We start from the raw sequence: 20,033 nt of genomic DNA on the forward strand, positions 1-20,033 counted from the left end.
ATACCCAGCTTTTCTTATTCACTAGCCTAACTTGACTAGACTATGATTGCTGGCTGTTTCCACGAGTCAAATAGTCCCATTTTTGAATGAATCACCCTCAGGCTATTTCTTACCACAAACTAATCCCCCTCTTTTTTGCCTCATTTGTACAATTAAATGCTTTGTTTAATATGTTGTTACCACCAAGTAAGATGGGTATTGCTTGGTCAAGGTACCATTACCAGAAGCTACATGAATTAGGAATATGTCTTTTTCATCAACTACTAAATACTTTAAAAAAAGTATATTCCAGAATTGTAGGATGGGATGAGATAGCATCCTAGAGATCCTCTGATGTCGAGAACCCCTATATAATATGTTTTAAGGCTGATATTAATGGCTAATAACGAGTCTATGCTTCTAAAATCTTCAGGAATCAATCTTAGTACTCTGGCACCAGAGCCATTTAATCATTGCTTCTGGCTGGCTCAAAACAAGTAGTGTAAGGTCCATCTTCCTAAACTGTGCACCACAGTGTTATATGGAATTATATGATGGAACACGGAGGTTGTGAAAACCTTGCTCAGAGTAAAAAGGTTTTGAATACTAAATGACCAATAATTAATTGAAAGTAAAGCATTAATTAAGCCCAGGTGTTTTTGGAACTCCTGTCTATGTTGCATCAGATGACTCCATTACAATTTTGTTGCCAAACCTGAGACAAGCAACTGTTACATGGAACATGCTGTCATGTGACTCAACACCAATGGACATTGAAACACATAAGCTCAGATTTAACATGGGTCTTTTCACTGGGTTTTCAAAGTTTTCTCTTAGGAAACATGATAGTTTAAGTATGGAAAACAAAGACGTTTAATGTTTTCTTATTTTCATTCGTCACCATGCAAGTATCAACTAAGTATATCTTTGAATTAGGATTGTGTTAGAATATTTGGTTTTGTAAATTGCTGTTTGAGTTGCTGGCTTGAAATTATAAAAATAACCATTAAGCTAATTTTAACATGGGGTTAGGCAGAATTTCCAGCAACTAATGAAGTGGTCCTAAACATACTTCTGCTATTTTATATTACATATTTAGGCAGAGTGGCATTTTCAGCATTGACAATTATCAAATCAATACATTGATTAACTTTGAAAGATGGTGAAGATATCCAGTATCCTGCATTGTCAAATATATACGCATTTAATGCGTATGGGTTTTTGATTGAATGCATGTCCATGTGCTGCTTGCATCCAGTGCCCATGGAGACCAGGAAAGAACAATAGGTTCCCTGAAACTGGAGATACAGATTCACAGAACTGAATCATTTTCCATTGCAAAAGCGGCTACTACTCTTAACTACTGAGACATCTCTCTAGACTTCAGGTTGTAATTGAAGCACATCTTCTTCATTAGTATACAAATTTCATTTAAACTTTTTTTGCATATATATTTGATGTTTATGAGCATGTGCAAACGTGCTTTTGTATTAGGTCATGAATGTGTGCAAAGGCCCAAAGCTTGAGTGTTGTCCCTCAATTGCTCTCCACCTGATTTTTCTGAAACAGGGTCTCTTACTGAATATGGAACTCACTAATGTGGCAGCAAGACCCAGGGATCCTCCTATATCTATTTCCATAGAGTTTGATTTGTAGATGTGAACTGCCAGCACATGTGTGGGTGCTGGGGATAAAAATCCAGTTCTCAGGTTCACATGGCAAGAATGTTATTGACTGGGCATCTTCCCAGCTCTTCTATCAATTTTAATAGTGAGACATTTATATGTACACCAAAGAATTGTTTTAGAATAAATTTCACGATATATTATCAGTAAACACTTGTACTGTATATCAATTTTTTATTCCTACATGCCTGAGTCATAAAAAATTTCTTGGTCAAAGGCATAAATGGAAGAAGTTAAGTGCAAAGTCTTTTGGGGTCCAGGGTAAGGGGGGCAGTCATAATGGTGTTCTAGTGTGATGAGCTGTGATTATTCTACCAGTTTCAAGCATACAGATAGAAAACTATTGTGGTCTAAATATTAAATGCCGACCATAGTGTCATGCATTTCAAGATAATCTCTAGCTGACAGTTCTAGTTTTGGAAATTTGGAAAATTTACAAATGTGGTACTCACTGGAGCAGGTAAGTCACTGGGAGCAAGCTTTTGAAGGTGATACCTACACTCTAGGCCTTCCCTTGCTCTCTTCTTCCTGTCTTTCATGAGATGAAAACCCTCTGCCACACTCTCCTGTCCATGTTGTTCTGCACACGTTTATATGACCAAGGGACCATACACTAAACCTTCTGAAACCATGAATATAATTGGTTTAAGTTCTTTATTTTATTATAGTAACGATAAACATACAAATGATAAATGTAATATATGAACAGTAATTACAAAATTATCAGAGCATTGTTGTCACTTTTGTATCCACTTGACCATGTTGGTCACAGACCATCAAAACGAGTTTATAGGAGAAGTCTAGAAGATTATGGGGAAGTAGACATCGAATATTAGGAAGCGATTGACCACTACAGGAAAACTTGTTGAGTAATTCTATCAGGAACACAGATAACCAAAATACTAGTAGGAATGTAGAGAGTGAATGCCAGGTAATGGTGTTTCAGACAAGATGAAGAACTTGATGGGGATTGGACCAGAAATAATTCCTGTTACATTCTGACAAATATTTTGCCTATGCTTTGTCTACTTACTGAGGTTTTTTTTTTTTGTTTGTTTGTTTTGTTTTTAGAAAGCTGAATTAAAAGATAGTCGATTGATTAATCTAGTAGAAGAAATTTCAAGGCAATAAAGCATTTGGTTAACAGCATGAATTTTGATGGCAACTTTGGCCAGCTTTACCTTGAATCAAAAGAAAAAGTTAGAATGCAAGATGCAGGGGAAATGTAGTTGGGTAATAAAAGTCTATTTGAAGTTGAGACTAAGAAAAGGTTTCTAAAGAGATTATTGACATTGTAAATGAGCAAGCCATTTGCACTGGACCAGTAGAAAATATCTTCTGGAGGCATCTAAGGAATAGACCAGAACCCAGCGAACCCCTGCTTCCGGGTGTAAAATTAAAAACTCATCCAAAAGAGAAAAAATCATAAGACTTCTCTTCTTATAAGGACCACTTAGATCAGTAGTTTTCTAAGTTTCTCCACTCAGGCGTTCAGAGGCCACCATAGCCATGGTTCAAGGAGTTCTGGCTGATGCTTGAGCTCACAGTAGATTCTGTCTACAGACACATGGTGCTGGTTTTATAAGCATGCAGAATGAAGAGCTACAGGATCATACTGGCTTCCTTCTAATCTTCAAAGAGTCTGAGAGACCAGGCAAAGTATAGGTAGTTCCTGGGAAGTTAATGCATAAAGCTCTGAGAGTAAACCTAAGTTTCAACAGAGACTCTGTGATGTTGTTAACAAGACATAGATTATCTAATGAAGAAAGCAGTAGGTAAGGAATGGAACCAGCCCAAGAGAGAGGTGCCTTGCTTAGAATGTTTATTATATTTATTGTGTGTGTGTTTGTGTATTCGTATTAGGATATACATGCAACACATCAGAGAACAACTTATGGCCAGTTCCATCCTTCTACTATGTAGGATCTAGAGATTGAATTCAGGTTATCAGGCTTGGCAGGAAGTGCCTTTACTTGCTGGCCAATTGCACCAACCCTAGGTTTTAGTCTTGCTTTGGTCTACTCTCTGGTTTTTATCTCCCATTCCTATCATTTGGAATAGGAAAGTTTATTCTGTTACATAGTATCTTAAGGACATGTAACATTATTATTATTATTATTATTATTATTATTATTATTATTATTATTATATGTTGACTTTAGCCTTTTGAGTAATGCTGAAAATGTTAAGAATTTGGAGACACTTGGGGACTATCTAAATACATTGTGCACTATGAGAAGGTCTTTGGAGTAAGAGGTGGAGAGTTATGGTTTGAATATGAAATGTCCCCCATGGACTTACATATTAACCAATTTGTTTCCATCCAGTAGTGCTGTTTGGGGATGTTTGGAAAGCAATGGAGGATAGGCTCTTCGGAAGGAATAGGAGACAAACTGTGAAGGTTCTAACTCCCTTGCTTGCCTTCTCTGCTGCCTGTCCAGCACAAGATGAAACCTCCTCTACCACATACAATACCATGATGCAGGCAAACAAACATTTCCTGCTGTTAAATAGTCTAAGTCAGGTATTTTGTCACAGTGAGGTGAAAAGTAAAAACACAAAAATGAAGTATACAAGAGAACTTTTGGATTCCTGTTATTTTCTCTTCCTATCATCAGAAACTAAGTTAATATGTATGCCTTTTCATGGCTTTCATTTACTCTTATTTTTAAAAACATTTATTATTCAGGGTCTGGACCAATTGTATGCCAGTGGACATACTCTCCATCTTTCCTGAAGGAAAACAGAAACGAAGTCGCTGGCTCTGAGCTCAGTGATTCCTCAGAAGGATGTACCTCATCATTTTGAATAATGCTGATACATTTTAGCATCCTGGCACAAATGCATGATATATGATTTTTATAGTTTGATCTACAAACACTGAGAAACAGTGGTCTGCTCACAGTAACTCTTATTTTGTCTGTGACTTCAAGGACATTAATGATAGCTTTCCTTCCCCATAGGGTCACCATTTAAATTGCTTAATAAACCTTAAACATGGGCTCGTTGTGCATTTGTGACATGATGAGTCTACTGCAATCAAAACTAGTAGATTCAGGGAGAGGGAGGAGTACAAATGTAAAAATCCAGCACTTTAGGAAGTGCTCTTTACGGCTAACAGTCTAACTTGTACCGTGACACCTAAGAGACAGCTCTGTCTGAGAAGAGCTGTGATTGTTTCCTCCTCCTAACAATGGATTGATACAACGCCCTCCAAACCCCGCCTTCCCCCCAAAAGTGAGAGCAAACTAGCTGAGCGTGACACCAGAAATCTGGGTGCAATTTTAACACTCCCAACTCTGTAATTGATTTACTCTATGTGGGAGCTTAGGGAGGCTAACAAGAAACACCAGGAGATGAGCAAAGCTGTGGCTAAAAACCCAGGCTGCTGTGTCCCCAGCTTCAGGCTGCACTTACAGTTTGTCCTTGTCAGAAATGAAGCCCAAAATTAAAATGACCGGAGGCAAGCGATAAACTAGCAGCCACATGACTTTGTAGAACAGCAGGCTAGAGACAGCTGAGCCAAAACTACGACAGAAGCCAACAGTCACACAAAGATCCACTAAAGCCTCACAGCCCATTTCCTGGTATGTACTGAGGGTGCCCTACAGGACCTTGGGGACTGACACGGATATAGTCTCTAGAAGTTTCTTCCTGCTCCATGGCATCACTATGAAGTGGCCCATCCAGCATTTTTGTCCAGCAGCACAAAGACAGGTGGACCACAGCTCAATCCATAAAGACTGATAGCAATCTAGAGGTCCTAGATGTGATTTTATTCATTAATGCGCATGCACTTTCCTGTTGATGTGAAAATAGGTATGGATAAAGACTCACTATGAACCAAGACTCACTATGAACTCACATACTTCAGGTACAGCGCCTCATACATCCTCTCAATTCTGAGGGGGCCTCTCAGCATTAAAAGATAGAGAAGTTAAAGCACAGAAAAAGTAACAACTTTGCAAAAAAGTTCTCACAGCTGGTTTAGTAACAGAGCTGGGATTTGAGTCTGTCTGGGAATTCTAGAACCTGAGTTCTTGCGAGCATAATTCAGCCATCCAAAGTGTCCTCGGCTTTTGAAGGAGGAGGAGGATGCCAGCATGCTTGATCCAGAGGTTAACACACACACACACGCACACACACACACACAGAGAGAGAGAGAGAGACAGACAGACAGAGAGAGAGAGAGAGAGAAAGAGAGAGAGAGAGAGAGAGAGAGAGAGAGAGGAAAACATGTACCACCCTGTCTAGAAGTTAAGCTTTACAGTCTGCTGGACTTCACTCAGCTAAGGAGATTGGCAGTAGGCCATGCTTGTCTAACCCCAAGAAGTGATGGGAAGACAGGAAAATAAGGGCAGTGCCTCCCAGCAAACTGATCCTCTGCCAGGACGCTGCTAGAAAAACCTGTGGAGCAAGGCAGGTACTTGCTTCAATGGCATTTCAACAAGAACAAGATGACAGTCATGCCTGGCATAGATGGAGAAGAGAAAACCACTGCAGGTGAGGAAACCAGTTAAGCATCCATGGCAGATGCTCATTTCTGAAATGAGGAGTCTGAGTCAGACCAGCGTGGGAAGTAGAAGAAATAAAGGGACTAATATGTGTGCTACCCGTGAACCACTTCCATGGAATTTGCACCATCGAGACTGTGCTCTGAGACAGCTCTACATGAGGAGAAAGGGGGAAAGGGAGTCCAAGTCCCGCCCCCTACCCACCAGATCCTTGCCTCCTGCCTTTCTTCTCGCTGGAGCACACATTGCAAGGAGTCAGGGAGCCTGTGTGAATCTCTCGGCACTGTGGATGTTCCCACTGAAGAGGACAAGCTGATGTTGGATGATTCAGTAGGTAGCCTCTGGCAGGCCATCTCTACTTTCCTCAATACTCCATTTGGGAAGAGGCTCTCTCAAGGCTCAGGGTTAGTGAATCTTCCTCTGGAAGCTTTCTTCTCAAGATGTTCTAAATCCAGTCATTCTATTTTGTATCTATAGAGACTTATCTTCATGGTGTGTATTAAAATGTAGAACTTTATATTGTTTCTTTAACTTGTGCTGTTATTCTGACCTTCCTCTACAATACTGACGTGGTGGTTTATAAGACAATGGCTCCCAAAGGAAGTAGCACTATAGGAGGTGTGGTCTTGTGTTGGAGAAAGTGTGGAATTGGGCTTTGAGGTCTCACATACGCTCAAGATACTTCCAAGTGTCTCAGACCATTCCCTGCTGCCTGCAAGATGTAGGACCCTCAGTTACTTCTCCAGCACCATGTCTGCATAAGCACTGCTATGTCCCACCATGATGATAATGGACTGAACCTATGAACTGTAAGCCAGCCACCCCAATTACATCTTTTCCTTTATGAGAGTTGCCGTGGTCAAGGTGTCTCTTCTCAACAACAGAAACCCTAACTAAGACAATTGGTAAGCTTGGCCATGTCAGTTTTTGTTTTCACTGCAGAATTTCCAGCAGTCAGAACCATAATACCCAATGGAAGCACAATGCAAACTTAAATTCTCACTAACCAAACAGCAAGTAAAGGAGACACTTACAACCAAGCCACTTAACTGCAATCCTAGGAACTGACATGGCGGGAGAAGAGACTGGATGTCTGGAAGTTGTCCCCTGGCCTCTACCTCCATACAGGCATGCCATGGTGCACAGATAGAGAGGCAGACAGACACACACACACACACACACACACACACACAGAAACAGGCATCCCATGGTGCACAGATAGAGAGACAGACAGACAGACACACACACACAGAAACACACACACAAATATGTGCAATACATTTATACATGATAAATAAATGTAATAAAAATTAAATTCCCAGTACCACATTCATAAGCCATAAGTTCCACAGTTGGTTTAATTTCTACTGAATGTTCAGCAGTTAGTGATATGGTAAATGTAAATCATGCAGTAATCTTAAATTCTCAGTAGCCAAGTGAACTTAAGCTTACTAGTACATCCCACTGCATGTAGATACATCCTATTGTATCATTTAAGCATATGACCAATGGAAAATAATGGCTAATAAGGCACCTGGCTTTCCATTGTTTCCCTATATAGTCCCTGTTTCCACAATTCTGTAGAAAATAAGATGACAAAGTGGGAATAAATTTAAAAGTAGGACTTGGTCTTTTATGAGAAAATCGATGTAGGAAGAAAAGAGAGCCCACCAAAAAACACCACTCCATGAGCCAGCCAACTATGGCTTTCTTTATGACCTCTAAAAACCCCAAAATTCTGTGTCACCTGAGGGGAGGATTGCCCTGGAAATAGTGCTTTGTAAATAAGGCAGAGTAAATAAATTTCACACTCACTTCTCACATTTCAAGCGTTCAGTAGCTACACATGGCTAGTGGCTCCTGAACCAAATGTGTATGACAAATAACAAAGTGTGATAGAGAAGAAGAAAATAATGAGGAAGAACCATTGTATGGGAAGGAAAGAGAAGCATCTACTGAATAGATACTGTTTGCTTTCTCCGTTTTATTCTCAGTCTTACATCAACTCTAATAAGGTGTCGTGAGACCTTTATCTGTAAGGATGTCTTGAAGATGCCATGTAACTTGCATAAGACTGCATCTCTGGATTGAAAGAAGCAGAACTTGAAGTGCAGTCTTCCCTTCATGTCATCTGCATTCATAGCAGCCACTCACAAGTTCTCTCAAAGCAACTGCAAAGCTGTCTGTGACATCCAGATGACACGTCCAAGGTCTCCTGTAGATACTGGTTTGAATGCCACAGATGAACCCTCTCCTTCAAGAACTATGGTCTGGTCAACATGGAAGTGACCTCCACTTCTTGGGAAGCCCTTAGCCCATCTTCTGTTTTCAACATACTAAGAACAAATGATCCACTTGTATCTCCCAATATAAGCTCTGACTTCCTTTCCTGAATCTAGTTATCAGCCTTCTCACTTCTTCACCCAAGTAACATGTTTTAGACAACTCAGCTCCAAAGACAGAGGGTGAAGAGGATGAGGAGGGAAAGGAGGAGGAGATTTAGAAGAAGGTAGGTTCAGGCTCTTCCTCTGTTCCAGTCATGTTATTTCAGGATCTTCTCTGATCCTCCCTCTAAGGTGAGATTCTCCCTTTTCTGTATTCTCTAGGCACTGCCATTTATTTGTATGTTCTCTTCGGCTTTTAGGATATAGACAAAACATCCCTTATCTTTGTATCCTCGTGATCCAACACTTCTTGAATGGGGTTGTCTACTAAGTAAATGAATGAATGAATAAACTAATGATCATGTCCATTTGAATCTAAGAATCCACTCCATTGTACCACAATGTCCAAAGGACTAAAAGAAAACAGCAATATCTGCATTCTCAGACCAGTCACCCACACATGGGTCACAGCACTGTGAATAGAGTGTCAACAGAGCACCCCAAAACACCTTAAAGCAACCTGTAAGAAACATAGACTAAGTTACTGAGAATGTAACAAAACTAAGTGCTCAGGAATATGTGGAAGCCATGTGAAACATTGCAACAATGTAGTGAAGTAAGAGAAAACGACACTAATTACTGTGTGGTCAAAGAGTTGAGAGCCCCTGCTGGCCTAAAGAGAGGACATGCAGTATTGTAACCTTCTTCTCTTCATCTACACCCAAGGACAAGTGTTGTCAGAATCTCTTAAGTATTGGATATGACAAAAGGAACTTAACTCTTCCTTACTTCTAATCTGCTAGCATGAAGAACATTTATGAGTGGAATTCATATATGCTCTTTAAGTCATTTTGTTATAACTCCTTACCTTTGCTTCAGAACATTGATTTGCTCCCAGTTGGGAAGAGCTGCACCAGAAGGAAATCTAAATCCCACCCCCTTTCTAAGTTCCAGCAACAACCAGGTGAGAGTAAGGAAGAGTCAAGGGATCTACTAAACAGACATAAATAATTCTCATACTAAAAAAATGAACTCACTCCTTTTCATAAATAATACCATGACCATGCATTCTATCCCACAGAGAGTTGGAAGTGGGCTGGAGAGATGGCTCAGTGGTTTAGAGCACTTCTTATTCTTTCAGAGGACTCAGGTTCAGTTCCCAGCACCCACATGGCATCTTACAACTACTTTTAACTTCCGCTCCAGATCTGACAGCCTATCCTGGCATCTGAACACCTGCACATATGTGATACACATATTCAATCACACATACATATAAAATAAATAAAAAACCTTTTTAAAAGATCTGTAAACTGGAAGTGCTGAGTGAAGACTACAAGAGATGAATGGGCAGCACCAGGAAGTTAGGAATTTTGAAACAGATCTCCACTTAGAGTAGGGCAAGACGAAATATAATAGAGGCACCAAGAACTAGCCTGTTCCTCTACAGCATAGAGCTAAAACAAGAGTATATCTGCTTGTTAGGCTGTGTAGCCATAGGAGAGAGCTGAAATTCAGTCTTGGGACAACACCCTAATAGCATCTGCCACTCAACACCATGGTTGCTGGGTATATAAGGTCCCATTTGGTAGGGGAGGGAGTAAAGAAAGACTCCTAGTGACAGAGAAAGCTCTGTTAACAAAACAATGGACATCTTGCATGCTTACTGCCACTATAAATAAAAAATAAAAACAAAACAAAAATATCCCTGTGGTCTACAGAGCAGGCTAGCTTTAAATAACTGTATTGTATCTTCTGGTGAACTCTCTCAGTGTTGAAACCTACAGCTGTTTTGGAATGGTCCTGTACATTGAGATGATTCTATTTGGGTCACGGGAAGACAGAAAAACATATTCTCATTTTAAGACCTCACGGATATTACACTTCACAAACTGAAGAAGGGACTGCTCAACGATGTCTTGGGTTTAGGGAATGACTCTACACTTAGAGTTCTATGACATAGGGGTGTGAGCTGTAACGCTGGGGAGGGAGAGAGAAATACTGCCCTCTAGAATTGGCAAGTCGTGGAATCTCCCATCAGCCCTTGAAGGGTGACCACCCATCCATCGTAGAACTTTGTGGTTCCATTATCCTTAAATGCTTTGTGAGTGGCCTGGGGACTAGTTCTGGCATGCTTCCATACCATTAAACAAAATGAATAAGTACATACATACATTCATACATATATACATACATACACACATGAATACATACATAAGATGCTTCAAGATCTGACATAGCTCACATTCTGTCCTAACCCCTTCCACCTTGAAACTCAAGAGGAATTTCAAGTTTGTTTCAGCTGCAACTCACTCCTGCTTGATACTTGTTGGGTACTATGACTAAAAGAATTCAGGGTGTGTGTTTGTGTAAATGAGTGTACATGCATACAGAGGTGCAAGCCCCTAGCCAGTACCCATGCACTCAGCCTAAGATGATGCTGAAAGAGGCAGAACTCAGCATAGATAACATCTGCCCCTTTCAATCCTCACTGGTCCCAGAATCTTTGCCAATAGGATTTTCCCTTTCTTTTTTGTATGTTCCTTTTATTATTTTTGACTTTTTCTGCTTTTCTGTTTCTGTTGATGTTTTATTTTATTTTATTTTATTTATTTATTTTTTTGTTGTTGTTGTTGCATTTGGAGTTCTAACCCAGTGCCTTACAGACATTGGGCAGTTTTTTTTTTCAAACTGAGCTCATTCTCATTGCAGTTAAGATGAATTATATTCGACTCTTAACTTATTATAAATTCAAACCCTGAAAGACATTTCAACTTGGGGGTAACAGGGGCAGGTAAAGGCACTCATGGTACAGCTTTTTCTCAGGTGGGCTCAGCAAGATGTCACTCCTAAAAAGACACACCCACTTAGCAGGAGAGAAGCATTGTGCAACTTTTGTTGGCACTGCACCTGTGTGGGTCCTCTATACTTGTCAAACACAAGCCTTATCAGATGTGCCCTGTAATGAGGCTGTGTGTGAATGAAAGAGCTATGACTCCAGCCCAATCATCTCCTTAGAAAGTGTATGAATCTGCAGCAGTGTCTAATCAGTAGATAAGAGTTTCACATCCTTCATCATGATCCAGAATCACTTTAACCAGTCTCGACACTGCCTATGGAAATTCCCATCACTTGATAGGCTACCAACCCCATTGTATAAAGAACCACAGAGGGTGCCCTCCTCATATCCTACTCTCCTGACCACAGCTGCCTAAATTACTAGAGTGTTACAGCTCTTGTAAGTCCTACAGGAAAGTGAGTCATTTCAAGCCTCATAGGTTAGGCATTGTTCGAAGACCTACCAATCACTACCAACAAAGCCACGGTGTTACTGCACTGCCGTGCCCAGCTGCAAATAAAGTCGACATTACATAGCAAGCCAAGACATCAAGATGTGTTGTCACCTCCACTTAGGAAGAAGGCCATCACAAAAAGAAAAAAGAAAAGAAAAAGTCATCTTGGAAGACATATAAAGGGATAGAAAGGGATAAAGGACCCAGAAAAAATAAACCCATGCATACTCAACCAACCAATTTTTGAAGAAGTTGACAAAAATGAATATCAAGCACTGGACAGTTTCCATAAACTCTGATGGAAAAATTGTATATCCACATGAACTCTGAATACTATTCCTCATCCTCTACAAAAATTAACCAAACAGACCACAAAACCTAAGTCAGACTTGAAATGCTGGAAATACCAGAGGAAAATATAAGACTACTTTATAGCTTGCAAAGACAATGATTTCATTTCAGGGATTTCAAGCACAACGGACAGGAATACCCTACAAGTGGGATTATTTCAGATTTAGAGGCTTTTGTGCAATCAAGAATGCAGTCGCCAGAATGAAGGAACAGTTGGCAGAATGGAAGGGCACTTGACCATTATCAACTTTATCAGAAAGGGCATGAGTGTCAATAACCAGCACATATAATTTACTCCAAGAACTTAACAAGAAACAAAAGGGAAAGTGGTCAAATAAGCACTTTTCAAAAATATGTACAAATGGCCAACAGTCATACTGGAAAAATGCTAAATATCTCTTGCCAACCGTTGTCAACAAGAAACAATAATGGGAAGGGAAAGAGATACAGGGAAGGGAAAGGCAGGGAACATGGAGAGAATATATTCAAAATACGACATCATACACCACTATGAAATTAACAACAACAACAAAAAAACTTCATTAACGAACCAGAATATAATAGAGGCTTGTGAGGGCACAGAAGAAGGCCTGCATATACTGTTGGTGTGTGTACAAATCTGAACTGACACTATAGATACTAACATGGAGGTTTCTCAAAAACCACCACTGCTAGATACACATGTCAAAGGGAATGAAGTGGGCATATAAAAGAAGTATCTGCTTTTCAATAGATGCATAAAAATATCATAGATGCAATATGCACGAGGAAGAAATCCAGCCATTTACAGGAAAACTGATGTGGAGGAGAGCGTCAGTTTAAGGGAAATAAATCAGAAACAGGAATGGTGAAAACAGCGTAAGGGGGAGTAGGAGACAAGGGAGGAGAGAGTAGGACGGTACACAGACATAACCAGTGCATAATTTATGCATACACAGAAAGTCAGTGAAGCTGTTAATGTCTGCCATCAACATATCAACATGCTAATAATTAGAGCAAATATAGAAAAGAATTCCATGTTTAAAGGGCCAAGTTGATGGAACACTGTGGCTATGACACTAGGCGGGGTCTAGCTTAATAGCCTGGCAGGGCCTAGCCTAATAGCTCTGAAACATCAGTGCAGGGCAAAACCAACCTGTTTCTGGAGTTCAGATGGAAGGTGGGGCAATATAGCCTCACAGCATTAAAAACAACAAAATGCACATGAGTAGAGTCAAAGTAAGCAAGAAAAATTACATTCTGGGAAGTCACCAATCTGAGCGACTAAGAGTACATCTCCCACACAGCCCTGAGTAACAGATGAAGGCTAAAGCCAGCCTCCAACCTTTGCCCAGAACATCCCCCACCTCCTCTTCCAGCCACAAAAGGCCCAGGAAGAGTAGACTTTAAAAAAAAAAAAAGAAAAGAAAAAAAGAAATGGCAATAAATGCTTTGAGTATGGAGGTGGGGTGGGGGTGGATGGATGAAGGGTTGACATCCTCGGGGAGTCGGGGAGGTTTCATTCACAACCATCAGTGTTCATTTTCCAACATGTTGTAGCTGGTTTTTTTTTTTTCCTCTTTGCTCTTTGGGGGCCACGCTCCCAAATAAATATACATGGAGACTTATTCTCACTTATGAATGCCCAGCCCTAGATTGACTTGTTTCTAGCCAGCTTTTCTTAAATTATCCCATCTACCTTTTCCCTCTTGGCTTTTACCTTCCTCTGTTCTACATACCTCTGGTTCCCTCTTACTCTGTCGCTGGCTGTGTGGCTAGGTGTCTGGCTCCTGGTGACCTCCTCTCCTCCTTTTCTCGCTCCTCCCTCTCCCCATTCACTTCTATTTATTCTCTCTGCCTGCCAGCCCTGCCTTTCTCTTTCCTGCCTAGCTATTGGCCATTAATGGCTTTATTAGAACAATCAGGTGTTTTAGGCAGGCAAAGTATAGAAGATTCACAGAGTTAAAGAAATGCAACATAAAAGAATGTAACACATCTTTGCACCATTAAACAATCATTCCATAGCATAAACAAATGTAACACATATTAAACTAATATTCAATGCAACATAAAAGAATGCAACACATCTTTGCATCATTAAACAATCATTCCACAGCATAAACAAATGTAACACATCTTAACCTAATATTCCACAACAGTTTGTCCTTATCTTAACTGTAGGCGTGACACTGGGATAAGACACCAGAAGATCACTGGAGAACAATGACTACCTCAGAAGAGGCTTAGGGAAGCACTACGACAAAACTCCTAAATCAGCCCGAGGCAACAAACCAGCATTTAAAAAATCCACAAAGTCACAGAGACACTTTGTAGTCACCAGCTGAGAGTTGCAAGCAATATCTGATGACCTCAACCAGGAACCAGGCCACTTGTCTGAGCTACTCCGGCATCTTCTCTTCTTATAGCTTGCATGGCCAGCAAGATGCCAGACCTAGATGGCACAATGTAACAAGGCAGACAACCACAGGGCATGTGTGGAAACATTCAAGCTGATTTGTGCCTCCACAGGTCCAGACAAGAAGATGCAACAATTGAGAGGAAAATAAAGCTTGCCAACATGAGCTCAGAAGAGCCTACAGTTCACCCATACCACATCCCACTTCAGACAGAGACAGACTTTGCCAGGGCCCCATTTATCCATGTTGCTAAGGGGACCTGAGCACATGGAAGACAGAACTTAGCTCCTAGCTTTGCCTCCCATCCTAAGGTGATGTGCACAGTCATGCCATCACTGGACAGAGACAGAAGTCGTTGCAGGCTGTGGAATTGACGGAGGCTGGAGACAAACTCATTTAGAATGGAATCCCATCTTAGCTCATTTCGAGAAGCTGACAAAGAGAAACAACAGAGTTAGCAAAATAAACGTGAATGAGAGAGTAAACTTGGAGGGATTGGGATCTTCTGGTTTGGGGGTGAGCAGATCTTGCCAGCAATTTGATGGCCTCTGCCTTCACCATGCCCCACCTTATTGGGAGAACATTTGCCATTCTTCCATCATGCTAGCTCCCTACGCAGGTCAACAGAATCTGGCACTTCCGTGTTCAATCCCAGCTTCATCTCATGTGGGCTAAGCACTGCCTCATTCCTGAAAAATGACTTCCATCTGTTTTCTGGCCACTTCTTTTCTAACTTCTGAAAACTGGCATGTCTGAGTGATGCTTTCATTAGGCACGTTTCTGCCTTTGCTTAGTTCTGGGATCTCATTCTGCTTCAGTTTGAAACACTGTGCCATGTGCCCATCTCAGGCTAGACTTCTTCCTGCGTAAGCTTCTCTTCACTTGGCTTCTCTACCCAAGGGTCTGGCATGCCTCTAAAACTGAGAACTGTCCAGAACATAGCTCCTAACATATATGACTAGGGCAGACCTGCTCACTACAAAACTTAGTCATACTTGACTTTGCATTGACTCTCATCTCCCACATCCAATCTAATGAAAATCACTCCATCTCCAAATATGCCTGGGATCTGGCCAGTTCTCATCACCCCCATAGCTACCGGTCCTGCATAGACCATTACAATGGTCCCTGAGGTATTTTAAATTGCTAATGGCCCCCATAGACTTATATATATAAATACTAGACCCCCTAGTGGAAGGACCAGCTTTGGGAAGGGCTAGATGGTGTGGTGGCCTTACTGGAGAAGGTATGCCATCAGGGGTGAGCTTTGAGATTTAAAACGCTCATGACAGACCCAGTCTCACCCTCTGAAACTGTAAGCAAGCCCCCAATGAATGCATCCTTCTATAAGGTGCCTTGCTCATGATGTCTCTTCACAGCAATAGAACAGTAACAAAGACAATTCCCCCAGCTGGACTCAATTTTGCCTCTGCCCCAGCCAGACTATTCTCAATACAGCAGTCCGTGCTGTTGTACTGATGTCCAAGCCCAAATTCGCACAAGCATCCAGCCCTACCATGACCCACGCAAGCTAGATCATCCCTTCTTCAACATCCTCTAGTCAGAGCCTCTTTCCCAGCAGCTACACTGTCTTCCTGCTCCTCCTTCAACACGCCAGACTTGCCTCCTCCCTAGGGCATTGGCAGCTGCAAGTCTTCCTGCTCAGAATGCTCTTCCTCTAAAGATATTCAAAAGGGATTTCCTGACATCACCGTATTTTAAAAGTTGTTTCAACGCCGCATCCCTCTTTTCTCACTTTACTTTTTCTATAATAATTGTCTTTTATTATGCTGCATAATTTACTGTCATTGACTTATTATATTCCACACCCTTTTCTGTATAAGAAAGAATGCCCTATAAATCCTGTTTTATGAATGGAGGGTTTCTTCTTCTCTGCCAGATTCCTAGTGCTCAGAACTAGCATGCACTAAATATTTCCATATGAAAGGCCTAGGTGCAAGGCAGATGAATGGATGGATAAATGATGGACTGGAAATGTGGATAGAAATTTACAGTGGATGGAAGGCTGTTTAGTAAATGGTGCCAGAAAGGGAAAATGTCCAGAAAGCATATGAGATAAAAATTCAGCATTAGAGATGTATAACTTCAATGTTTTCTCTGCCTGGCAAATAGCCATGGTAGAGTCTAGCATAAAATAAATGGTATTTACACAGACACATTAGAATTAGGTAGCTTCAGCTTTCCTTAAATTATCTACAATTCACAAGAAGCCGCCTGGGAAGATACTTGTGATTTTAAGAGTCAAACTTGGCAGAACATGGTCCTAATGTTAGAGATCAGAGCTAGGAAAGGGGTTGGCAGACTCAAGGTGACAGATAGTGCCACAAATTCTTTGCTCACATTACCCCATTAGATGCTTACCATCTGGAGAAACTGATATCACACCCTTCATAAGTAAAAGAACTGAAGTCCAGAGGTTAAGTTATTTGCATAAAGTCTCAAATGCATGGTAAAGGCAGCATTCAGACTATGTTTGTATAAATCAAAATTCATATTTTGTACATTATCAAATTAATTTTTATTTGAGACATGGTAAACCAACTGTTGTCTGTCATAGCCCACACCTATCTTCTAAGGCATTTATCTGGCTTGACTTCAGTACACAAGCACCACAGTCACTGTCACAAGCATACTCATCCCACACACCAATACACTCATCCTCTCACACACACATTTACGTGAACACACATTCACACACACACACACACACACACACACACACACACACACACCCCTCTCTGTGTATACCAAAGAGCAACTGATGATGAAAATGTTTAAACTACTACACTTTTAGTTTTGTCCAAGTCCCCAAGGGTTGTGAGTGCTGAAGATGTGTTGTACAATGGCTCCAGCCTGGAAGATGCTACTCCCCACTCAAGAAAAGCCTGTTTCTCTAGCATCGGCCCTGCACCAGCTCCACTCCCAAGTCTCTTTCCTTCCTCACGTTCACAGTTTCTCCCTGGACGTTTTGCTTGCTTCTGGCAGTCTCCACCCCAACTCATCTTATAGATACCTGCCCCATAGCCCTCTTCAATGAATGTCATCAGACACACAAACCTGGTTGTCAATCCATTGGTGAAACTCCAGATTTGCCAGAAGACACGGTGTTTCTCAATCAGGAAGTGACTCCGTTAACTGGTACTTCTCCCATCACTGAATAGTAACTACTCTAATTTGCTTTTCTCTCACCAAACTTGTCTTCTGATTAGTCATTTCTGTGAAACTGTCCAACCATCTTACTTAGGTGTGAAGCATGTAGACATAAAAGTACAAGGTTACCATGGGAATGTTGCTTACCTAAGGGTCTGTTCCTCTCACCTGGGTCAACCTACCAAGCCAACCACTTCACATTCATTGTGACTGGAGGAAGGGATTGAGATAAGTACTTCACACTATACCCTCCAGGGGTAGACTGGCCTCTGGAAACAAGATCAGTAGAAGAGAAAAGAGGACAGAGAGAGAGAGAAAGAAAGAGAAAGAGAGAAAGAAACAGACAAGCAGACAGAGATGGGAGGTGGGCAGGGCCATTTTAAAAGGGAATATAGTGAATGTGCACAGCTGGTGCTCTTAGTGGCTGAAGCTGAGGGCTTATCCTGTCAGAACCCCAAGGGCAGGCCAGTACAAATGCCTGAATACTAACAAGGACACCTCAAAATCATCAAACTCCCCCTTAATTGAGCTCCTTCTATTCTTAACTTTTCAAAATTTCTAACACTTAAGAAATTTAGGTGGGGGAGGGTCCTCTAAATTTCAGGAAAACTAAGGAAGGCTCTCTATGATGGTGTGCAAATTCTCCTTAAGTCCAATACAAGATTTGTGCAATGAGTAGGACCATCAGTCAGACTCTTGTCAGAATTTTGTGTAATTTCTATGCGAATCAGACTGGCAGGAATTTCAGAACGATAATTACAGGCTTGGGAAATGGTGCAAGAATATAGGAAAGAGAGACTAGTGGGTTAGAGAAAACAACACTGACAATACTGTGCTTCTGAGAGACTGTAAGAGTGCCTTTCAGACAAAAGATGGATGCCTGTATGAACTCACAGAGACTGTGGAGCATGCATGCACAGGGCCTTCCAAGATTCAAGTCAGATAGGGTCCCAATGTTGAGAGGGGAAGTGGACGTGAGCTCCCATCCCTAACCCAGAAGCTATCTCCAACTGAAAACAGCTCACAAGGAAAGATTTTTTTTTCCTCCAACGTCGTATTACTGAATATATAAATAATTCTTCGGCAGGCCCCATGCCCAACAGTGGATGGCCAGCACAAAACAAACTCAATGATAATTTTGGAGATTCTTTGGTCTCATAACACTTTTTTTTTTTTTTTTTTTTTTTGGCCTTTTTATGTTTTTGTTTTTTTAAGCTCACGAGTCCTTTGTTTATATATTTTATTTCAAAAAAGACAAGAAAAAACCTAATTTGCTTTAATTAGAAAATAGCTCACTGTAAGTATGGAGGTGGAATGTGATAAGTGGATGGCCTCTAAGTAGACCTACAAATAATAATTAGCAGTCACCACACTGCAAGGACAGCTTGGCTTAATTGGGTTTATCTTGTCAACCTTCTTGTAGAATTTTTATCTCAATCTAATATATACTGTTCTAGTCTTTTTCTCTTTATTATGCCTAGACTTTAATGTATTGTAATAAAGAAAATAGTTGAAACTATATGTGCATGTCGAAAAAGAAATGAGGGCAGAAAAAGATAGGAAGGGAAGGAGGAAGGGAGGGAGTGAGGAAGGAAGGAAGAAGGAAGGAAGGAAGGAAGGAAGGAAGGAAGGAAGGAAGGAAAAGACCGAGGCTATGATAAAGTCACATGCTCTTGATTGCTTTCCCACGGTCACACTAATTCTCCTCCAACAAAACCACCTCCCTCTGAGTACCTGTCAGCGTGTTGCTGCTTATCTGAAAACAATTTCATTCACTCACCCCACCCTATTTTGCTTATCGCCACCACAGAAACATAATTATAAACCAAAGGCAAACCAGCAAGACTTTTCACAATTAACATCACCTAGATGGTATCAAGTTTCAGTGCATTTCCCTGCAGAGAGCATACCTTGTTCTTGGCCTCACCTTCTCAGATGTGTCCAGAAATACAGAGGCCAATTCTGACTGAGCACATGAGACAGAAGCAATAAGCATCTTAATCTCCTCTCATTGTCCCTTTCTCTTGGAAAAAAACAAAACAAACAAACAAACAAAAACAAAAGACAAAAAACAAAACCTACAACCTCATCCAGAAGCACACTTGATGGAATATGTCTAGGGTTGTGGTGTAATCGTTACACCCTGTAAAAGAATCAAGTGAATCGTTCCGACTCTGAAGTCCATCACTGTGATGGCGATGCTGACTTCCACTTGTCCTACTTGCCTAGACTCCATGTCTAAACCCTCTATGCACAGCAG

General features: G+C 41.0%; 1 protein-coding gene across 3 annotated transcripts in view; it reads right to left on the reverse strand.

Annotated features, from left to right (window-relative positions):
- Positions 1–20,033, reverse strand: part of LOC127227396 (transmembrane protein 45A) — a 73,334-nt gene that overhangs the window by 41,898 nt on the left and 11,403 nt on the right. Inside the window, exon 1 of one of the 3 annotated variants that reach the window (XM_051191698.1) lies at positions 13,925–13,973. The exons of the other annotated variants lie outside the window; for them this stretch is intronic. The gene's annotated coding sequence lies outside the window, so the exon portion shown is untranslated. Of the gene's footprint in view, positions 1–13,924; positions 13,974–20,033 lie in introns of those variants that run through there. 3 annotated transcript variants of the gene reach the window in all.

The sequence above is a fragment of the Phodopus roborovskii genome, unplaced genomic scaffold (genome assembly GCF_943737965.1).
Source record: "Phodopus roborovskii unplaced genomic scaffold, PHOROB, whole genome shotgun sequence".
Taxonomy (NCBI): Eukaryota; Metazoa; Chordata; class Mammalia; order Rodentia; family Cricetidae; genus Phodopus; species Phodopus roborovskii.